This window comes from Mus pahari, chromosome 1, assembly GCF_900095145.1.
Source record: "Mus pahari chromosome 1, PAHARI_EIJ_v1.1, whole genome shotgun sequence".
Taxonomy (NCBI): domain Eukaryota; kingdom Metazoa; phylum Chordata; class Mammalia; order Rodentia; family Muridae; genus Mus; species Mus pahari.
The window spans coordinates 125,122,851-125,130,820 of record NC_034590.1 but is presented as its reverse complement, the minus strand read 5'-3'; the positions used below and the strand labels follow the sequence as shown (position 1 = coordinate 125,130,820).

Below are 7,970 nucleotides of genomic sequence, written 5' to 3'. Positions count from 1 at the left end.
GAACTGACTGTAAGATACTCTGGTGTAACAGTGGCACAAAATTTGTTGAATAAACAGCTAGTATCTGACACTTGATTTAAGACCTGCTCCATGAGATGGAACCCATACAAAACACTGCTTGTGAACAAGAACCTGGGATTAGATAGGCTTGGAATTTACAGAAAAACAAAAGTCTACTGTTACGTTAAGGATCATACCAATATAGTGACTCCAAAAGTCAATCTGCTATACTCACAGATCTTTGTCTTGGCAGCCATCATCAGATGTGTTTCCTTTGAAATAAAACAAATACACAGAACCAAATATAGACAATGTGCAGACTGTGACATACCTTAAAACACACTTTTCTAGCCAGGAAGTTTCAATGGAATATCTACCTCATATTGTGTCAGGATATTTGTTAAACCTTGCAGTCTTTGCACATATATTGTGGCTTCCATGTTTGTGCTATTATTCGATTCATGTGTGTGCAAATGTGTCTGTCTTTGTATTTGCATATGTTTCAACCTCTTTCTTTGGCTCTTTTTTTGTTTGCTTATTTTGTCTTATTCTTCACTGTTCGTTTATGTTGTATCTTTTTTCCTTATTTATGTAGTTATGCATTTATGTATTTATTTATTTATATACTGATTGATGCCTCTCTTAGTTTCCCTCCATTCTGTCTCTGTCAGGGTGCCCACATAGTATCCTCCATCTTGGTGCATCAAGTTTTTGAAGTGAAGTCAAGCAAGGCAGCCCTCTGCTACATATGTGCTGGGGCCCTAGGACTAACTCCTGTGTGCTGTTTGATTGGTAGCTCAGTGTCTGGGAGCTCCCAGGAGTTCAGATTAGTTGATACTGTTGGTCTTCCTGTGGGGAAGCCATCCTCTACAGGGCCTTTAATCCTTCTCCTAGTACATCTACAGGGTGCCCAAACTCTGTCCAATGTTTGACTGTGAGTATTAGAATCCCACTTACTCAGCTGTTGATTACAGCCTCTCAGAAGACAGCTATGCTAGTCTCCTGTTTGCAAGCATACCAGAGTATCAATAATAGTGTCAGAGATTGATGCCTGCCCATGGGATGGCTCTCTCAAGTTGGGCCAGTTATTGGTTGACCATTTCATCACGCTCTGTTCCATCTTTATCCTTAGTATTTCTGGACACAAGTTTTTGGTTGAAAGTTTTATGGGTAGGTTAATGTTATTATTATCCATTCATTGGATAACAAGAATTTGGGTAAATTACTTGTCATTTCTCTCAATTGAGACTAATTTAGGATAAAATTTTCATTATGCTTCACCTGTTAAGTGTAACTATTACAGAGATAGGGCAATCATGGTAAAATTGCCCTAGCCTTTCCTGCTGATGAACCCAGACTGTCTCCAACTGATCCTCTGGTAATTTTCTAAGGTCCAGAGTACATATTTGCAAAGGTAACACTTATCAGATGGCATAATTAACTTGTACAAAAGAACTTTCAAGAGCTATCAGAAAATTGTAATAAAGGCTTAGAAGAAGTCACTAGAACTACCTTTACCTAGTAACTAATAAGGCAAAAGCAATTTAATAGTAATAGAAGTTTGCAGAAGTTAGTCACAGCAATTGTGATATTAAAAGATGAATGGGTATATAATCTTGCTGTGTATTATTTATATCATCTTCTAAGCCTCTGAATAAAAGCAATCACTCTTGGATTTAACAAATAATTATCAAGTTTGCTTAATTGACTGTTGATTCAAATTATAGCAACTGTGTGAGCTATGGTTGCATTGTTCTAGCAATCGATATACATTCTGATATTTAGTTTGCAGATATATTCATAGAAAATGTTTTTTTTTCATGTTTTTCAATGAACACTAAATGAAATTATTTTAATTTCTCCTGGAAGTACTCCCAGAGTATTCTGTCTAGCTGTAGTATGACCTTTATGCTTATGTTTCAGGAAATTTAATACTTCTTCCCATGTACAAAATTTTATACAGACCCTCTAACTACATGAAGAATATTTTGCTAAATGAACTTAGTGATCAAGATATAGAAACATGAGTAGACTTACAAGTAAAGCATATAAGGACAGTTTATCAAAAGCCTTATCAAGATAAATCAAATAGTTTCTATCTCACTGAATGTACTTGAAATACAGTAGTATGGGACATGTTGACAAAGCTCTTCTAAGATAAAGGATAAACTGCTTTATTAGGACTTTCTTATGAAACAAAAAGATTCACAACACCTATGTGTCCTTTTAGGGTTTATTATTTAGTTTTATTATAAGAGATCATTTATCAAATGATCTGACATTTATAATTCTGAGTAGAGGACAGAACCATAGATGTCTCTGTAACAGAATATTCTACACAGCCTGTATATCAGCATAGTAGATAAGAGTGAAAAATATAAATTAATTAATACATACATACTAGCAAAACTAACTTCAGAAAAAGAGAAAACAAGTATAGAAATTAAGAGGGTAGCAATAAAAAATTCAAATAAACATAATTCTGGTAATAGAAAACGTTAACAGTAAATTCTCCCAATTAATAGTCCATAGTAATATCTGAACATAAAGGAAAAATAAGTCAAATATATGCAATAGATTTATAAGGCTCTTGAAACAAAACACAGCAATCATAGAAGCACCAAAGTTAAAATCCACAGAGGTTTATTTTAATGTGCACTAAAAAAATCCAGTCAGGATTACAATGATGAATAACTATCACAAGGTACAAGAAAAAGAAACTTAAAAGAAAATAATTCATTGTTTCAATAGTGTTAAAAAATGAAAAAAAATCAAATACAAATCATAATGAGTATTTTTCTTTCAGAACCACTTTCATGAATGCACTCTTGACCTCTTTGTTCCTCAGGCTGTAAACTAAAGGGTTCAATATGTGATAAAAATTATAAGGTTAGATGTTAATGAAAGCAATGAAGATATTGAAGCTGGCTGGGTAAATAAGTACTAGCTCATTAACATGTTTATCAGAGCAGGAGAGAGCCATGATTGCTGGCATATCACAGAAAAAATGATGGACAACATTAGACTTACAGAAAGAGAGACTGAATGTATCTTCAAGGTAAACTGAGACATTGAGAAAACTATATATAATGTTACATGCTAATAAATTTGAAATATTTTGATAAATGATATATGCAATTTAAAAGTGATATCTATTAATGTACAGAGAATGAGGGACTTATAGTACCTTGTCCTAAATGTATTGTATTTCTCCAATGCCATCCTACAAGTTTCAGAGCACTCTGTGGGAAAGATTGTGGAAATTTTTCAAGAGAAAGAGGGGTGGAAGACTGCAAGGAAACAGTGTCATCTAGATTTTAAAATGGACTGATATAAATATGAACTTACACAGACTATGGCAACATGTCATCCTTCAAGCCATATGGGGCCCCAACACTAAGAGTGGAAATGGGCACAGGCTCCTACCCCTAAACAAGAAGCTATCTATAATAGATACACTATGAGAAAGGGGAAGCAATTTTCTCTAATGTAATCTCACTAGATGTATCAAACACACTGCACAGCAGGTACTGTAGACAGGAATATCTGGCCTACACAAAATTATCTCCATATTTTTGGCGGTCCTTCTGCTTAGTTTTGGAATTTGGAGGGTTTTGTCTTACTAGTTGTTTTGGTTGGGTGTTTTGTATTTGTGTGTGTGTGTGTATGTGTGTTTGTGTGTGTGTGTGTGTGTGTTAATGTGTGTGTGCAATGTAAAGGGAGAACACATAAATTTCAGTGGGTTGAAATGATATGGAGTCATTAGGAGAGGAGAGAAAATATGATTAAAATGTATTGCATGAAATTTTTAAATAAAAAAGAAAACAAGTTTTTGTCCATGTGTAACCACATCTTAAGGAATTTGATAACTGGACAATAATGTCTCACAAAAAACATATGTACCATATCTTTTCTGAACTCAATTAAGTTTGATGATTTATATCTGTCACTGATCAAGGACTGATTTAAACAATTGCATTCATTGTCTTTTCTTAATATGACTTCAAAGAAAAGAAAAAGTAAAATCTCAGCATGTTAATTTACTTAACATAATTTTATAATTTAAGAATAATTACCCTTTATTCCTTATTAGCATGCTTTATATTGAGGGTTTATTTTTACCTTCTATGATAGATGAACAAGCTCTAAATATGTAACAACTAATCTTTCAATATCATTCTGCCCAGTTCTCATTTGTACTTATTCATATCACATGACAGTAATTCATAAATTACCGATGGGGAAAATGTCAAAATTTATAACTCTTTTATGACTTAGATTTCAGTAATTACTAAAAATAATTTCATTTTCCAATAAATTAAGTGGATACATCTTGACCTGGTTTGTGATAAATTATAATTCTGACTGGGAAGTCACTGTTACCAATCAACTTGAGCAAAAAATTAAGTCTCCCTAGTCAGTCAGTTTGATATTACACCAGCAATGTAATGTGACTTAAAGGTGATTACAGAAACACACTTTCTCAAGTTGTATTCAAATGATTCTAAGTTCTCTGTGCAAAGAAAGAGAAAAATGAATATTAGGATAGATCAGTATCCAAGTTGACAATAATTTCTTTCTTTCTACAGGTAATGTATCTCCCACATATTTTTCAGGGCCAAGCTATGAAGACTAAATAAGGCACAATACTGAAAATTTCAAGAAGTTAACAACTTAAGACCATATGCACCAATACAGGGGAATGCCAGGGCCAGGAAGTGGGCGTGGGTGGGTTGAGGAGCAGAGCTGGGGAAGGGTATAGGGGATTTGGGGGATAACATATGAAATGTAAATGAAGAAAATATCTCAGGATGATATACTCCAGAAATATCCATTTGCTGAGGAATTTCATAAATTTATTGTTTTTAATAGCTGAGTAGTACTCCATTGTGTAAATGTACCACATTTTCTGTATCCATTCTTCTGTTGAGGGACATCTGGGTTCTTTCCAGCTTCTCTCTATTATAAATAAGGCTGCTATGAACATAGTGGAGCATGTGTCCTTATTACCAGTTGGAACGTGTTCTGGGTATATGCCCAGGAGAGGTATTGCTGAATCTACTGGTAGTACTATGTCCAGTTTTCTGAGGAACTGCCAGACTGATTTGTAGAGTGGTTGTACAAGCTTGCAATCCCACCAGCAATGGAGGAGTGTTGCTCTTTCTCCACATCCTCACCAGCATCTGTTGTCACCTGAATTTTTGATCCTAGCCATTCTGAATGGTGCGGTGGAATCTCAAGATTGTTTTGATTAGGATTTCCATGATGATTAAGGATGTTGAACATTTTTCAAGTGCTCCTCAGCACTTCGGTATTCCTCAGGTGAGAATTCTTTGTTTAGCTCCGTACCCATTTTTAATGGGGTTATTTGAATTTCTGGAGTTCAGCTTCATAAACTGTTTGTATATATTAGATAGAGTGAGGCAACCCAATCACAAAATAAGTCACTTGATATGTACTTTCTGCTGAGTAGATGTTAGCCCAGAAACATAGAATACCCAAGATACAATTTCCAAAACACTAGAAAATCAAGAAAGAAGACCAATGCGTGGATACTTCATTCCTCCCTAGAATAGGGAATAAAATATCCATGGAAGGAGTTGCAGAGACAAAGTTTGGAACTAAGCAGAGACAAAGTTTGGAACTAAGACAAAAGAATAAACCATCCAAAAACTACCCCACCCAGGGGTCCATCCCATAATCAGCCACCAAACACAGACCCTATTGCATATGCCAACAAGATTTTGCTGAAAGGACCCAGATATAGCTGTCTCTTGTGAGGCTATGCCAGTGCCTGGCAAACACAGAATTGGATGCTCACAGTCAGCTATTGGATGGAACACAGGGTCCCCGAGGAGCTAGAGAAAGTACCCAAGGAGTTGAAGGGGTCTGCAACCCTATAGGTGAAACAACAATATCAACTAACCAGCACCCCCAGAGCTCTTGACTCAAACTGAATATGTATCAGAAGATGGTCTAGTCAGTCATCATTTGGAAGAGAGGTCCCTAGGTCTTGCAAACTTTATATGTACAGGGGAACACCAGGGCTATGACGGGGGAGTAGGTAGGTAGGGGAGGGGGGAATGTATAGGGGACTTTGGGGATAGTATTTAAAATGTAAATGAAGTAAATACCTAATAAAATTGGAAAAAAAATGAATCTAGAGAATTTTCGTGCCTAAATGTTAAAGTTATAAACAAAAAGCTTTTTCTCCATCACAGCAATTTTTCTGAATGCTCCTTTGATGTACTTGTTCCTCAAGCCACAGACCATAGAATTAACCATGAGGATCGCCATAGTATAGAAAACAGATACAATATTTTCAGGTTCCATTGCATGACTGGAACTGGTTTGTAAGTACATGAAGGTAAGTGTCCCATAGAATACAGTGACAGGAATGATAGCCGAAGCACAGGTGGATATAGGCATTCTTAGTATATCAATGAAAATAATAATATAAGACAATAAGAAAATTATAAGAGAAAAAAAGATATTGAAGCTGGCCAGAAACCAGCTCATTCACATGTCTTTCAGAACCAGAGATATACATGATGGCTGGCATATCAAAGAAATAATGGTGGAGCACATTAAATTTACAGAATTAGAAACTGAACTGATACTGAAGTATCTCCAATGAATAAAAATTCATTCATGATCAGGCAGTGATGGTGCACACCTTTAATCCCAGTACTTGGTAGGCAGAGGCAGGTGGATTTCAGGGTTCAAGGCCAGCCTGGTCTATAGAGTGAGTTCCAGGACAGTCAGGGCTATACAGAGAAACCCTGTCTCAAAAAAGAAAATAAAAATATTCATCAAGCCAAAGACATAACAGTTTATGATTAGATACACACACACTCCTGTAGTAATTAAGGTGGCATGGTGTAAGGGTTCACACAGTTTTGCATAGCAATCATAAACCATTGAGGCTAACAGATAATTTTCCACAGAAGCAAAGCCTGCAAAAAAAGAATATCTGATCAGCATAGTCATTGGAAGAAATAGGAGATGTTGTCTCCCATTAAGAGCTCAGCTATGACTTTGGGAGTGATATCTGAAGAGTAACTGAGATCAACAAGGGAAGGATTACCCAGGAAAAAGTACATAGTGGTGTAGAGCCAAGAATCCAAAACAAAATGTAGAATCATCCCCAGGATGAGGATGTAGATAAGGAGGAAGGTGATGAAGAGGGGAAGCTGCGGACTCTGGTCATCAGTGAGTCCTGTGAGGATGAACTGTGTTGCTTCTGTTCTGTTCTCCATCATTGTCATCTGACAGCGCTAGATGTTCTGTGGCAATAAAAAAAAATGAGATCTTAACAAACTTGAAATTGAAAATTTATTAACACAAGATACACAAATTCATTTTAAGAGCAATATAGTCTAAAAAATACTAAACAAAAGCCTAAGCTTTGAACCCCAATTAATTGTATAAATTACATATACAGCTATATGCTGTTAAGTGTGAAAAGTGTTAATAAATCACACATGGAATTTAAAGTTCTGCCCATGTGTCAACTAATTATTAAACAGTGTAATGATCTGTCCTAAAATACTGTGTAAATTGATATAGGCTGCTGTTCACTTAGTAGCTCAGTAAAGAATATCACTTCAACAATATTTATCTGCCAGGAACAGAATAGATACTGTGGATTGCATTCACTGTCCCCTCTCATTTATCAGTATAAACTTGAAGACTTAATTAAAACACAGTCTCAACCTATTGATTGACTTAGGTTAGTTTTATCATTTGCACAAGAACCATGTTCTTTTCTTCATTATTTTTATTGGTTTTACTTGTCTAATTCCTAGCTTCCTCTTCCAATAGGTAAACACATTGTGACAATATAGCATTGAAAGATCTTTTTTTCTTTTGTATCTCTGCAGAAATATGAATAATATAACAGTCAAGAAATAACCTAGGATGGAGATTTTTATGTTTGTACCTCAATATGAAATCAATTGTTCAGAAAT

The 7,970-nt window shown here is 35.4% G+C and overlaps 1 pseudogene; it reads right to left on the bottom strand.

Moving 5' to 3' along the window:
• Positions 1-6,177: 6,177 nt before the first annotated feature.
• On the bottom strand, positions 6,178-7,268 carry LOC110331034 (annotated as a pseudogene).
• Positions 7,269-7,970: the final 702 nt, after the last annotated feature.